This window comes from Hemicordylus capensis, chromosome 2, assembly GCF_027244095.1.
Source record: "Hemicordylus capensis ecotype Gifberg chromosome 2, rHemCap1.1.pri, whole genome shotgun sequence".
Taxonomy (NCBI): Eukaryota; Metazoa; Chordata; class Lepidosauria; order Squamata; family Cordylidae; genus Hemicordylus; species Hemicordylus capensis.
Genome location: NC_069658.1, coordinates 89,712,885 through 89,728,100, shown reverse-complemented (window position 1 = coordinate 89,728,100; position 15,216 = coordinate 89,712,885). Strand labels below are relative to the sequence as shown.

Here is a 15,216-nt window from a genome sequence, read left to right as displayed (position 1 = left end):
ATATATTTCAAACCACGCAACACGGGCTGCTTAAGAGGGTTCTCATGGATTTGAAGCAGTTATTCATCACAGCTGGTTGACGGGTGTCCTTATGCAACCCTCCTGCTCTGCCAGGATCATTCATCTCTAGACCCTACAGTCTGATTTCTGTCAGATGTTGTACCAGACTTTCATGTACACACCCATATTGTAAACAGCAATACGCTTTGAATATTAGAGTCAGATTACAGATGCATGCACCCATCAATGAAGCAGGCAGAGGTCTTTTTCAAAACCGTCTCTTTCTTCTGTTTTATTGAAGTACAAAGGTTTAACAAGACCCGTAACACATACTGTACAAAAGCAAGTCACAACAATCAAAAGCTAATAATAGTAAAGATAAATAAATCTAGTATATTTGTCTACTGCACTACAGGTGTGTGCAGAACCAGTTTGAATCGAACCCAATTTGATTTGAATTGGCCCAGTTCGTACTCCAGTTTGAGCTCCAACTGGACCAGCCCAGGAGGAGGCCGGTCTGAGTTTGAACTGAACTGGGCCCGGTTTGGATTGAACTGGATTGTCCCAGTTCGGGTGGCTGTTCTTGTAAAGGGGAATCTGGTGAGTAAAAGGGATGAAAGGGCAGGCGGAGGTGGGCAAGAGGACACTTGGCCGGTGGTGGTGTGGTGGCAGTGGCTCTTCAGCAGTGGTAGCTCCTCTAGGCCCCACTGGTACTCCCCCCAGCAGCAGTGCGGGCTGCTGGCAGCCTAGTTCCAGCCTGCACACATGTGTGAAGGCCATCTGTGTGTCCTCCACCCATGCACAGAGGCCATTTGTGTCACCATGCAAATTTAGAGGACCTGGGAGGAACACTGGCAGGGCCTAGAGGAGCCACCACTGCAGAGCCACCGCGTCGTGCTGCTGCAGCACCGCAGCATTGGCGGTGGCAAGGGACGCTTTTGCTTGGTCCCTCACCCACCCTTTCAGCCTCTTTAGGGTTAGGCATCCCCTTTGCTTGTAAAGGGGAATCGTCACCGGATTCCTCTTTGCCACCATAGTCACCCAAACTGGGTTGAACCGTACTTAATAGGTTCGACTGCATGAACAGAACCACTGGCTGGTTCTAATGAACTGGTTCACAGACCAGTGGTTCAGTTCCAATTTGGCTAAAACTTGACCGAATCACCGAGAACAGTTCTATGCACACCCCTACTGCCCCACACTCAGTCTCTGGGTGGTTATAATAAACATAACACAAATTAAAACAAGAATTAAGACATTGAAGAAAAGTTTAATCACAATCCAAATTCTACAATCTAGTTAAAAATTTAAGTGAATAAATGAGTCTTGATGATCTTTTTAAAAAGCTATCAGATATTCGGAGGTTCTTATTTTAACAGGCAGCACATCCCAAAGCCTTGGGATGGCCACAGAGAAGGCGACTCTGAGTAGCCACCAGATGAGCTGATGGCAACTGGAGACAGACCTCTCAACTAAATGAATGAATATATTTGCAGTGTATCCATTGTGTACAAAACATATAGATCGTTATTACATACATAGACATTTGCAGTCTTTCTATCACCACCTGTGTTCAGTGTTATTTTTCTAATGGAAATGCAGAGTATACATCTTCTAAAAACAAAACAAGATATTAATTTTCAAAGGGTCGATGCATTTAAAGAATATACATGCACATCAGCTTCATCGAGACTATTACATATCCCCAATTCCACTTCAAGCAGTGAGAAGTTCTAGGAATATAGCACTGCTTAGATTCTAGCTTCCTTCAGAGAAGAGATCATTGGAGGCTTATTTGCAAATATACAGGTTGAGTATTAGATGGAACTGAAATAATAGAGCATTCCTAGAAGCAGCATCAGGTTACATCAGTTCCCCAGAGAGTAGAGTAAACATTGTGTCCTAATGTACTTCAGCTACTTGTCCAGCCTCTGTGTTCCAACCTCCTGAAAACTCAGTGTCTCTGGGCTTCAAATGTAATGCAGCAAGCAAGGTTGCCATGAACCGTTGGTTCCCCAAGCATGCATGTGAGCCTGACTTCTTGTGTTGGAAAGGTGATGTTGACATTGGGCGGGTCCCTAAAACCAGTTCTAGCACCTGCGCTCAGTCCTGAAATTTGTGATCTAAAAGATTAATGCATCTGAGCATATGCAAAGTACACTTTTTAATACCATTATGAAATGGACTGTATTCCTCAAAAGCTTGTGCTACAGTGCACTTATTAGCCTTTAAGGTGCCACAAGACTCTAGAAACAGAAAGGTCTGGATAATCTTGCAAATACCTGCAAAGAAAATTCACAACCAAATTGGAAAGTAAATCAGGGCTGGAAATGTTGAAATGAGTTTGGGATAAGCCTGAATCTTTGGGCTTTTCAATTACTTGGAACCCAAATCTTGACTCTTGTAGAGTTGGTCTTATGCATGCAGAAATCCATGAAGAGTTTCTGGTGGACCTTGTGCTCTGTGGCTTTAATTAAAGAAAGCAGTACAAAGGAACTGATTGAGGTTGGTGGTTCTCTTCCTTGCATTTGTTTCAAAAGTAAATGACAGCAAAAGCCAACATTTCTCATTGACTTCACTTGGAGGCCTGACGTATTTATGCATCTCTTGTGCTCTGTGGCTTTAATTAAAGAAAGCAGTACAAAGGAACTGATTGAGGTTGGTGGTTCTCTTCCTTGCATTTGTTTCAAAAGTAAATGACAGCAAAAGCCAACATTTCTCATTGACTTCACTTGGAGGCCTGACGTATTTATGCATCTCTTTGCAGGGGTGGATTTCTGTTCAGTTTAATTAAAGCTTTTTGCTGAAATGTGCCTGTGATGCTTTAAATTATGGATATATTCTTTTAAAAAAATTAATGAGTTTCAGAAACAAAATTTCAGAGCGGGTGTTCTCGTAGTTGGGAAGTGAGTGCATTTGGGACATTGCTCTCTGACAATCTTCACAGTATAGGGGCTAGCTATTTCTTGCTCTCAAAAGGTCTACAACACAGGACCTATTCTGACAACAAATGCAGGGTAAGTGAACACTGGGAAGCCTTCTTTTCTAAGGTTCCTGATCACATAAAGAGAGTGATATGTGCCTACATTTGTGCACATGTAGATCCCTGCAGAGGAACATGTGCAGATTGGGGCCAGGGCTTGCACCTCAGTCCCATACCCCCAACCTGTTCATGTTCACTCCCCCTGGACATATCAGGAGAACGCAGCTAATGTTCTTGTTCATTGAATCATGCTACTCACTAAGTTCCTTTAATTTCCTCGTTATTACCGGGCTGAATGAGTTAAATAAAAATAAATGTGTACGGTTTTAGTCAACATCTGAATTCCTTTAAAAGAAGCTTAAATATTAACTAGGGATGTGCACAGACCGTTGTTTGTGGTTTGGTTTGAATTTGGACCAAATTCGAACCCAACTGCTGTTCCTTGAATCAGTTCAGTTGAACCAGCCATCCGGTCTGTTTGATCAAACTGGCTTGACCTGGTTCAACACAGTTCGACAGTCCGAGGGGCTGTACTTGTAAAGGGAAGTCCAGTGAGGATTCCCCTTTACAAGCAAAGGAGAATCCTGCCTTTAAAAGGCTTCTAAGGGTGGCTGGTGGGGGGGGGGGGGACAGTAAGAGGGCACCTTTAAAAGTAGGTGCTTACCGAATCTGGTGGCAGCGGTAGTTGCCACTCCTTGAAACCCCTGCACTCCCCTCAGCTGCCAGGTGGCATGGTTCTGGCCTCTGCAGATGCATGGAGTCTGGAACCACACTACCGGGCTCCTGGGGGGAGAGACAGGGTTTTGAGGAGTGGCTGGCTGTCGACGTCACCACTGGATTTGGTAAGCACCTAATTTTAAAGGTGCCCTCTTCCCGCCCCCACCCCCGGCCACCCGTAGACATTTTTTAAAGGCACGTTTCCCCTTTGCTTGTAAAGGGGAATCCTCTCCAGATTCCCCATTTACAAGCACAGCCCCTCCAACCATCAAACTAGGTCAAACTGATCCACAGCAGACTGGGCTCAGTCCAGTCCGATAGCGGTTCGATAGCAGTTCAATAACTGAACTGTCTCTCCTGAAGGCTGCTTCAGTTCACAGTCGAACTTTCAAATCAGCCCAGTTGGTTGTGGACCAGTTCAAAATGTTGAACAGTTTGTGCACACCCCTAATAGCAACTGCCTCTCCATGCATGTTTAGCGATACTTACCATGTGGGAATTCTCAGTGGTAAACCTGATTGTGTAAATGAAGTCATAGTTCTCTGTATCTGCTTGGCTGTTATTCATATCCACAGGCAATTTATACAGAGCTGCAGCATATAGCTTCAATTCTCTGAATAAGAACAGTGTTTTCCTTGCGTGTTCCTGGGCTGACAAGCATATGAAATAAAGAGCCCACAAGGTATCCCATGTGCTAAGATCTGTCTTCCACATGGTGCCGCAGGTGCTCAGATTTCCAGGTCAAATGAGATGAGATTAGAAGAGAGCTGCACAGTGCACACACACATGTTTGCTACATGTTTCCACCTTATTTCAGTTTCCTTGTTACTACAAATGACCTCTCTAAGAACGCCTCCACTTCCTGTTGGAAACCCCCACCCCAACAAAATTGTCATTGATTTTCATGGAACTGATTCATATCATTAAGTGCCTGGATGCTTTTAATCACAAAGAACAAAGCTGACAAGGCTAGGCATGAAGTATTTTGATGCATATTTTGAATGTGTGATCAATTAAAGGCAAACGAGACCTTTTGGATCAGCAAGGGGGAAAACTGATTCCCATAAAAGATTGGAAGCCAGATGTTATTTGAGTTGGCAAAATACACTCTGGAGACATGAGATGGAAGCAGTTCATCTCTTTGTTGAGAACTAGGAGTTCTCTAGCAGAAAAAATATCCAGTTGAGCAGCTGGACCCTATAGGGTGGACTTCGCTTAATATTCTGCCACCTCAGTCCCAGAGTTGCAGGGCAGCAGAGTGGCCAAATCTCCTGGAGGTGTTGGCTTTCCTGACACGTTAGTCAATTGATTGGTTAAGCATTTAAGATGTGCTGCCTAATACATTGGCTGAAAAGATGCCCCATGGTTTTTAACTAAAAATGATGCAGCAGTTTAAAAAAATTTATTCAAACACATTTTCTTTTTCTAAAAGCAAGATAAATTATAGCTAAAAGAGGAAAGCTGAGAGGAGAGATGGTCTTGTGGTAGCAAGCATGACTTGTCCCCTTAGCTAAGCAGGGTCCACCCTGGTTGCATATGGATGGGAGACTAGAAGTGTGAGCACTTCATCCTCGCAGGGGATGAAGCCACTCTGGGAAGAACAGAAGATTTCAAGCTCCCTCCCTGTCTTCTCCAAGATAGGGCTGAGAGAGATTCTTGCCTGAAACCTTGGAGAAGCCACTGCCAGTCTGTGAAGACAAAACTGAGCTAGATAGACCAATGGTCTGACTCAGTATATGGCAGCTTCCTATGTTCCTGTGTTCCTATGAAATATAACACACACACACACACACACACACACACACACACACACACACACACCCTGAAACATAGAAAACAACTACAAAAATAATAATTGCATAATGTATTTAAAATTATTTCTAATACAGGTACTTGTAAAAATTGCAGGTAGCAAGCACTACCTTAGAGAAGGCATTTTCTCCTGCCTCTTTGCCTTTTGCGACGTGCGTGCATCATTTAAAAGCAACAAAACTATTGTATTTAACATGCAAGATGCAGATTTAACCAATTAATCAACAAAAGATTTATTTAAATGGGAGACAGCTCTAATAATATATCACTTCCGCCTGAAGCTGCCTGTGTTAGGCAGCCTGTGTCATCTGGAGCTCTTGGAGTGGAGGGCTCCCAGCTGCTCCAGAAGAGGGTAGCTTGATTTTTGTACTCTGTGTGTGAACGATCACTCCCGGGTAAAAATGGCTTATGCCCAACCTGCCACCATTTCTGGCAGTGAGCCGGGGCGGGGGGAAGAGCGGTTACAGAGAGTGTGGCTTCTGCTCTAATGAGCAACCACAGTGCTCATGGCATGAGGCACTCTTGGCTGTGGGAGGTGGAAGTCCTCCTGCTCCCAGCTTTTGCCACACTGCTACTTGTGTGGCCACACAACAGCAAAAGCAAAATGCCACTGCTCATCTGCCAGAGAAGAAAGGTGAACTCCTACCTTCCCCCCAGACCACCCCAGCAGTGGCATAAAGTTGTGAGAATGACTTCTTTGTCTTCCATCACTTGTGGGGAGGACCCTTCTTGTTCTGCCATGAGCAGAATTATACACGAGGACTGCCCTTTGTAGGACAAATGGAGTTGTAGGTGGAAAAGAAGCAGATCCCTTGGTAAGAGCACACAAAGCCTGAGTTCAATGAGGAGGTCTCTTGGAGTGGGTTGGGACAGCAGGCATATAGAGCAGTTAACAAACTATACAAGATTAACTGCTGTCTTTGGGAACTCCTCCAGACCCCGAAACACCTGAGCCTGAACCACTTCCTGCTTGCTTTCTGCCTTGCCCAGCACTCTGGAGGCCTTTGGACCTGTTGGTACAAAAACTAGGCAGTTCAGAGGGGTAGCTTGTAAATGGGAAAGATACTGTATTCTGTCCCCTTCTGGTTCTGCCAGGCTTAGTTTATTACCTTTGCTTCAGTAGACAGGGGTTCCCTTTATTCCCTCCATAAAGATGTGTGCTGTTCAATTTTTTGGTGGGGCACTTTGTAGGTGGGTTATCAAAATGTGCTGTGATTTTGCTGAATCCAGGAATAAATTCTCATGATTATTGTGAAACTTCATAGCATCCTAGAAGAGAAAAATGAACAATGAGTAGTTGAACATAATAATGAACTAAACAAAATGACAATCTAACATACATAAAGTCAAAAAGAAGCCAGCTTTGTTTGCATTAGTCCAGTTTTTGAATTGTGAAACAGTAGCATTATATGGTGCTAAAAATAATATAAAATATAGTAGGTGCGGCCCATTGTTGACCGGACAAAGTCATTTTGTATAGATTACACTTTTAGATAATAAATATAAAAACATTTATAAGAAAGTTCAAGAACTTAAATATATATCATAGAATCTCTATATATAATTCTCTAAGGTGTACCCATGGCTAATCCCGTGTGTGGCAGCTCTCATGAGAGTTCGCAAGCAGAAGAACCATGGTGATTGGGCAGTGGGGATTCCATATGCAGATAGGGAGGAGGAGTGTGGCACAATGATGATTGGGCAGTGGGGATTCCATATGCAGATAGGGAGGAGGAGCCTGTGATGGTTAAGGTCAGTTGGAATACAACTGTTACTGGTCATGCAACTGTTACTGGTCATGTTACTCGTCTTGTTCATGCAAAATTTGGTATGTGTAGGTAATTGGGAACCACTCAAAATGGTGGTTGACATTCAGAATTTCTTCAAAAAACTGCAAAACAAAATATTTAAATTGTTGCCATGCATATTCAGGTGTAAAAAGTAGCGTATTCAGCAAATTTAAGTGGCAGAATTGTGTATGCAAAATTTGGTATCTGTAGGTCATCAGGAGGTATGACTTTATTTTGCACAGCATAAAAAGAAACAAACATACAAATTCTTCAAAATATAAAAGAGATGTTCATGACAAGTTTACCTTACTATGCAGTCTATGGAGGAGGTGTCCAGCAATCCCTCTTGCAGTATTAGATTGGATCAGTTTCAATCTGTGACTCCTGAGGTGGTGGACAAGCTGCTTGGGGCGGTGCGGCCTACCACCTGTTCTCTGGATCCTTGTACAACTTGGCTGCTTCTATCTAGCAGGGAGATTGTTGGAGGTGGTCTAGTTAATATCATAAATGCATCGCTGAGGGAGGGTAGGGTGCCCCCCTGCCCGAAGGAGGCAATGATTAGACCACTCTTAAAGAGACCTTCCCTGGACCCCTTAGCTATGGACAGCTACAGGCCAATCTCCAATCTCCCTTGGTTGGGCAAGGTGATTGAGAGGGTGGTGGCTGACCAGATCCAGGCAGTCTTGGAGGAAACTGATTATCTAGACCCATTTCAAACTGGCATTAGAGCTGGCTATGGGGTTGAGACAGCTTGGTTGGCCTGATGGATGACGTTTACCGGGGAATCGACAGAGGGAGTGTGACACTGCTGGTTCTTCTGGATTCAACAGCTGCGCCCATTCCTCGAAGAGGATGACCTCAAAACAGTGGTGCATCAGCTGGTAATCTCCCGGCTTGACTATTGCAATGCGCTCTATGTGGGGCTGCCTTTTTACGTAGTCTGGAAACTTCAGTTAGTTCAGAATGCGGCAGCCAGATTGGTTTCTGGGGCAAACCGGAGAGACCATATTATGCCTGTTTTGAAACAGTTACACTGGCTGCTGATATGTTTCCAGGCAAAATACGAAGTGCTGGTTATTACCTTTAAAGCCCTGAATGGCTTGGGTCCGAGATATCTTAGAGAGTGCCTTCTTTTACATGATCCCCACCGCATGTTAAGGTCATTTGGGGAGGTCCGTCTCCAGTTACCACTGGTTTGTTTGGTGGTGACTCAGAGGCAGGCCTTCTCTGTAGCTGCTCTTGGGCTGTGGAATGCACTCCCAGCAGAAATTCGTAATCTTAATTCTTTACTGACCTTCAAGAGAGCCCTTAAAACCCATCTGTTTGGCCTGGCCTTTCAGGGTTTTTAATCTCTATATATAATTCTCCTGGGTGTGCCAGGGAAAATGCGTCCCGGCAGCCCAGCTGATTAGCTGGTCTGCGGAGGTGCCTGATTGGCTGGCGCAGCACACCCAGGAGAATTTGACCAGCGATGGGCCAGGCTGCAGGCGGCGACGGTGGCCACAGGCCCAGCCGCGGAGGCGAGGCGGCGGGCCCAGGTGAGGCGGTGGCGGGCCCGGCTGCAGCAGCGGGACTCGGCCGTAGCAGCAGGACTCGGCCAGCAGCCTGGGCAAGAGGGCGGGGGAGAAGAGGCCGGCTGCAGAGGCCAGTAAGTGGCAGCAATGAGCCTGGCAGGCCTGGCTGCAAAGTTTGCACTCAGCCTGGTGGCGGGCCCGGCTGTGGAGGCACTGGGCCCAGCTGCGGAGGCGGCTAATGGCCAGGCAGCGGAGGAACCGGCTGCCGAGGCCAGACGCCCGCGGGAAGCTGGGATGAGAGGGAACCGGGCGGCGGGACTTCCGTGTTCGCCGCCCGGGTGGAGGTACTGTGAAATGAAATGCAGGGGGAGGGAAAGAGAGTGGGGCAGGGGGGAGGGCAAGAGAGAGTGGGGTGGGGGGGAAAAAGGAGGGGGAGGGGAGGGCAAGAGAGTGGGCGGAGGGGAGAGGGGAAGGGCAGGAGAGAGGAGCAGGGGGAGGACAGGAGAGACTGGGGCAGAAGGGTGAGAGATAAGGCTGGGAGGGGGAGGGATGGCAAGAGAGGGTGGAAGGGGGAGGGAGGACAAGAGAGGGTGGAAGGGGAGGGGGCAAGAGAGAGAGGGGAGGGGCAAGAGAATGGCAAGGGAGGGGAGGGGGCAAGAGAGAGTGTCAAGGGAGGGGAGGGGGCAAGAGAGAGTGGTGAGGGATGGGAGGGGGCAAGAGAGAGGAAGGAGGGGAGGGGGCAAGAGAGAGTGGCGAGGGTGGGGAGGGGGTGAGAGAGTGGCGAGGGAGGGAGGGAGGGAAAGAGGGGCAAGAGTGTGGGGCAGAAGGGAGGGAGGGGGATACAGCCAGCCCCAAAGAGAGCACAGATTCTCTGTGTGGGTTGGCTAGTTAGTTTTAATTGTTTTAATGTTAACCTGGTTTTCAGGGTTTTAATTGTTTTGATAGTTTGTTTTTTAAGATGTTTTTAAATTGGTGTTTATATTTGTATTTCTGTTTTAATTGTTTTTAATGATTTCTGTTTTTTAATTGTAAACCGCCCTGAGCCAGCTCGGAAGGGCGGTATAAAAATCGAATAAATAAATAAATAATATGCATCAGGATTATTGAACATGACTAGTGCTCTCAAATAAAGGGTGCCAATTGCATCCTGTAGGTTGTGATTATCAGGACATTATATTAAAAAGTTATGTCCTTTAAATTATCTAGTGACTCTATAGCTACAGAGTACGAGGATATTCACTTTTTGCCCTCCAACATTCTAAAAATCACAAATTGTGCCATTTCATGGGGCACAGCATGAAATGTATATGGCATGGTAAATGACATAGTTGTCAGTATAATAGAAATGAAATTTAATCTAAATGTAAAAACTGTATAAAATGTGGAATCTGTGAAAACTGATTTTTATAAATTTAAAAACCCAAATTGAAAATTTAAAACTCACTCAATATTGGTGTCACATGCTTGTTTTGTATATTGAAATTTGAACTTTATCACCCATGCCTTGAAATGTTTGCCCCACAACTGATCTTCAGAATTTGCACCTAGTTGTTGAACAATTTCCAAGATGAAAAATATAATTTGAAAAAATGGATCTTCATTTCAGAGCTGATAGCTCAAAATATACTTCCAAGCAATGCCAACAGGCCAAATGAATGACACAGTGTAAATTTGTTCCCTATTAGCATCCATGAGCAGATGCCACACTTTGCTTCTGCAGGAAATATGTCATAAACAGGACCACACATTCTTGGACTTCACAATCCAAGTTTTTTCATATGTAGGTATGGTCCAGAGCAGCCCTTTGATTGCACATATGATTTGCTATACTAAATGCATGAAGCAAATTATTCACTGAGTAGGGTTGGTCAAACAATTATGGAATAAATGAGAACATGATTTGGATGTGCATGCTCAGTTTATTTGGTGAAAAAAAGTGCTTTTGAATGGAATTATGGCACATGGATGAATTTTGATAGGTCACTCCCCTTTGTCTCTCAGGTCTGGCAAGGAGTGGACTTTGAGGTCCTGATCTCAAAATCGTCATGCAATTTTTTGGAATTTGTTTACTGCAGAGTTTTGATTCATTCACCTGGTGAATGACCAGTCTACATGGCTCAAGTTAAAGCTGTAGCAAGGAGACAGAGGAAGAAGCATCTGCGGTGGGTCGGGAAGGCAGAGCGAGTGAGCAATGCAGCTGTGGCTAGTTCTGCACTGGCCTGCTCCCCCAATCTCTGCCCCATGGGATTTTATAATTTGGCAGTTGGAAAAAAAAGCAACAAAACACACACATAAACAAACAAATAATAATTAAAAATGCAGCCTGAAACTTGGATCTGGTCCTCTGTGTGTGTGTGTCTATAAACACTGAACAATAAAGGTAAAGGAATTCTTTAATACCAAACCCTAAATGTAAAAGAGCAATTTGAGTGTAATAAAGGTGTTAAATGCAGTTGAATGTCTCTGCTGTTCATATTAATGAAGGCTCAATGCAATACAAGATATTCTGTGTTTTATCTGAACTCAAACAAATGAGCATGAACAATTGCCTAAACAGGAAGGAAGGATAAGAGGTCACAGCCACAATGGTTATTCAAGATGATGATGATGATGACAGGAAATATCCAGCAGTTTAGCTTGTTGAGTGCAGTAAGAAAACTGAATCGAAATCTTATTATGTAATGAGGAAAATACCTATTAAAGAAATTTGGTTAAACATTTCCTCATGCACGTTATCATTTTTGTGGTTTGTATTTTCATGCCCTGTATCATGACCCCTATTACTAGGCAAAGAGAAACGTTTCAAAGTGGTGGCTTTCCTATTATTGGAAGCAGGGGGAGAGTAGCTGTCCCTATTCACCCACAGTGCCCCTCCAGTAGTTACTGCTGCTGTCAGTCTTTTTGTTTCTTTTTAGACTGTGAGCTTGTTGGAGACAGGAGATAAGCTTTCTTTCATGCCTTTCTTTAAAATTAGAAAATATCACATTGATTCTTACCACCAAATTGCAAGTTAAAATAAGAAAACACACACACACAAACATGTTACCAATCACAATTATTACAGAATTAATAACATTAGAAAATTATTTAAAATTTGTACTTCTGGATTATAAAAGACAGAAGTTGGAGGAGACAATCCTGGCTTACTTGATTTCATTTCATTCGAAATCGATTTGATGGTACACTTTACTTTGCTGTACCAAATTTCCAAGACATTCCATGTTGTAATTATTGGGGACACTCCTGATCTCTTATTTTGATACCAAAACATTTTTTAAAAAACAGATCTTGTTCTTTTCTTGCTCTGCTTTAATTAATTTCTCTTTTAAAATCTCATTTCCTACCAGAAAATCTACTCTCAGAAGAACACCTCAGACATTGAAAAAAACAAAACCTAGTGCCCCACCCATGGGCTTGTTTTGGGGGTGGTTAGCACCCTATGTGCACTACACTACAACCCGCTCTGGGTCACCCTGGTGTCCCCCCAAGTGGAGTTATGGGGCTGCTGAAATTCCCCATTATTCCCTATGGGGGGAAAGCTTAAAGACGTGTAGAAAAAAAAATAAAAAACACTCCTTTCACCAGCTTATTTGAAATCTGGGTGCTAGCAGGCACCCATTGGGGTACTACAACCTGACCCACTCTTCTGCTCCCCAAACCCCCCTTCTGCCTCGAATCTTCCACAAAGACATGCCACCCCTTTGCCCAATTTCTTTGAAATCTGGTGGTAGCTTCCTTGCACCCATTGGGCACTACCACCCACCACAACCTGCTCTGGGCCACCCTGGTGCACCCACCCCGGGAATTATAACTAAGGCTGATGGAATCCCCATTATTCCCTATGTGAAAAAGCTTAAAGACACGTGAACTTCAAAAATCTTTTAAAGATCACCCCTTTGCCAAACCTATCTGAAATCTGGGTGGTAGCTTCCTTGCACTCATTAGGCACTACCACCCACCACAACCCACTCTGGGCCACCCTGGTGCCCCCCACATGGAGCTATAAGACTGCTGAAATCCCCATTATTCCCTTTGGAAAAAGCTTAAAGACGCGCCAACTTCAATTTTTTAAAAAATCACCTCTCTGCTCAATTTCTTTGAAATTTGGGTGGTAGCTTCCACTCATTGGGCACTACCACCCATACCACTCTTTTGCCTCTGGAACCCCTCTTTTGCCCCAAATTGTTTCAGATTCAGAAAATTTGGGTACAAATCGAACCTGGGGTGATTCAGGGGAGGGCAGATTCAGACCCAAAACAGATCGGGGGTGATTCAATTTGGGTTCAGATTGAATCGAAAAATTGATTCATGCACATCCCTAGTTGTGCTAATACTTCATCAAAGGTTTTATAAAATTCTACCGATAGGCCATTTGGGTCCATGGCCTTGTTATTTTTCAGTTTCTTTTAAAAATTGTACCTTTCCATTCCTGCATTGTAATGGAGTTTTCTATTTTATTTACTTTCTCCTGTCAGATCTTGAATATCCCTAATTTCTCAATAAAGGATTAAACTGAAGCATTAGTTGGATGGTCAGAAGTATATAATTCTGTATAATCTATGTATATATTTCTCCTGGGTGTGCCCAGGAGAAATGTGTCCCGGCAGCCCAGCTGATTGGCTGAGCTGCGGGGGCGCCTGATTGGTCCTGGCGCACACCCAGGAGAATTATGCGAGGCGGCGGAGGCAATGGCCGGGGAGCCAGGCGGGCCCAGCTGCAGAGGCGAGGCGGTGGCGTTCTGACACCGGCGGCGGCAGCGGCGCTCTGGGGCCGGCGGCGGCGGCGCTCTGGGGCTGGCGGCGGCGGCGCTCTGGGGCCGGCGGCGGCCGCACTCTGGGGCCAGCCGCCGGAGAGAAGAGTGCAACAGGAGCCGGTTGGGCCGGCAGGCGGAGCGCCGCCACCGCCGCAAGGAGGAAAAGGGGTGTGTGGAGGGAGGAGGCAGCGGCAGCATGGGGGGGGCGAGGCGGAGGGAGCCGCCGACGGCGGCGGCACGGCTGGCTCTGCCCCCAGTCCCCGAGACGGCAGGGAAAGGCTGTGCCACGCTAGAGGTGCAGATGTTCTGCGCCCGGGCCCACTAGTATTAAATAAACCGTTGAAGTATCTCTTCAGAGTTTGAAGCCATTTCCCCTTCATATTTTGTTACAGGTATTAAACTTTTTTTTGTTTTGTTCTGTAGCATTCTAGTCAAAACTTTACCAGGTTTATTTCCTTGCTCAAAACATTTCTGTTGAGGAAAGCTATAAGCATTATTTAATGCTGTTGTTTGCAACACTTCTAACTGTGCCCTTAATGCATTTAGTTTAACCCAATCCTCTGATCTTTGCCTTTTTTAATGTTCCATTTCCCATTTGTTTATTTGTTCAATTACATTTTTCTTCCTTTGATCTCTTTCTATTTAAATCTTTTATTTTTCCAATAAAATTTCCTCTTATAAAAACTTTACAAACAACCCATATATTTCCAGTCTTTACTCCACTTTGGCAGTTAAGTCTAAATAATTCTGCCATTAATGTCTTGATTTCTTCCACAGTCTCCTGATCCTGTAATAAATGAGTATTTGACCTCCATTGCTGTCCTCTCTCTTCATCATAAAATTTCCACACAAAATCTTTTTTCTTTGTAAACCTCTTTCAGAACTTTGTGTGTGTGTTGAAAATTAAAATATAAAGATGATGATGATGATAATTTTGTATATGGTTAGGAAGATCACTTGCTTTTACTTCATGGAAGTTGTGAGATTGTAGTTTTCCCTGCCCATAGCATATGCATAGTCTTAGGAAAGTGCAACAGATACACTTCCACTAGGCCCTGTTTCCACAGCTTCCAAGTATTCCCATTTCATAATCTAACTAGTGTGTGTGTGGTGTGATTCAGACAAGGCTATTGTGCTGCTTCTTCCTTGCCTCCTCTATCTCACCTGATACCCTAGATCAGGGGTTCACAACCTCAGGCTCCCAGATATTGCTCAAGTACAACCCCCATCACTCCTTTAGTCACTGCATTGGAGGCCTGCAAATCCCACAGCAGCCCTCATTATGTCCTACATTTAGACTGTGTTGAGAAGTACTACAAAATGTTGCCTATGACTTTGGCTTAACTGTTCACAAATGGCACCACTTTGTTTGCAGAATTCAAAATGAGCAATTCCTTTTTGGTGCCACAATTTAGGCATGGCATGTTGTTTTAATTCAGGATTCATTTCCACCTCTCCTTTCTTTGTTAGATAAAAGGTGAAGCCACCACCACTGGTAAATTCTTGCTATCTCCAGTTATTGATATTCGTTCTTGCTTGAAAGTAAGCTGGTAGCTGCTCAGAAATGAAATACACTTGTTTCTCGACACAAGAACTGAAGGGTGGGGGAGGGCACTTGTGTGGGTCTCACAAGAACAGGTCACAGTT

The 15,216-nt window shown here is 44.6% G+C and overlaps 1 long non-coding RNA gene across 1 annotated transcript in view; it reads left to right on the top strand.

Moving 5' to 3' along the window:
* The window catches only part of LOC128347369 (uncharacterized), a 28,975-nt gene extending 17,826 nt beyond the window's left edge, over positions 1 to 11,149 (top strand). The window contains exon 2 of the long non-coding RNA XR_008317532.1: positions 10,818 to 11,149. This is a non-coding gene — a long non-coding RNA (uncharacterized LOC128347369). The remainder of the gene's footprint in view (positions 1 to 10,817) is intronic.
* Positions 11,150 to 15,216: the final 4,067 nt, after the last annotated feature.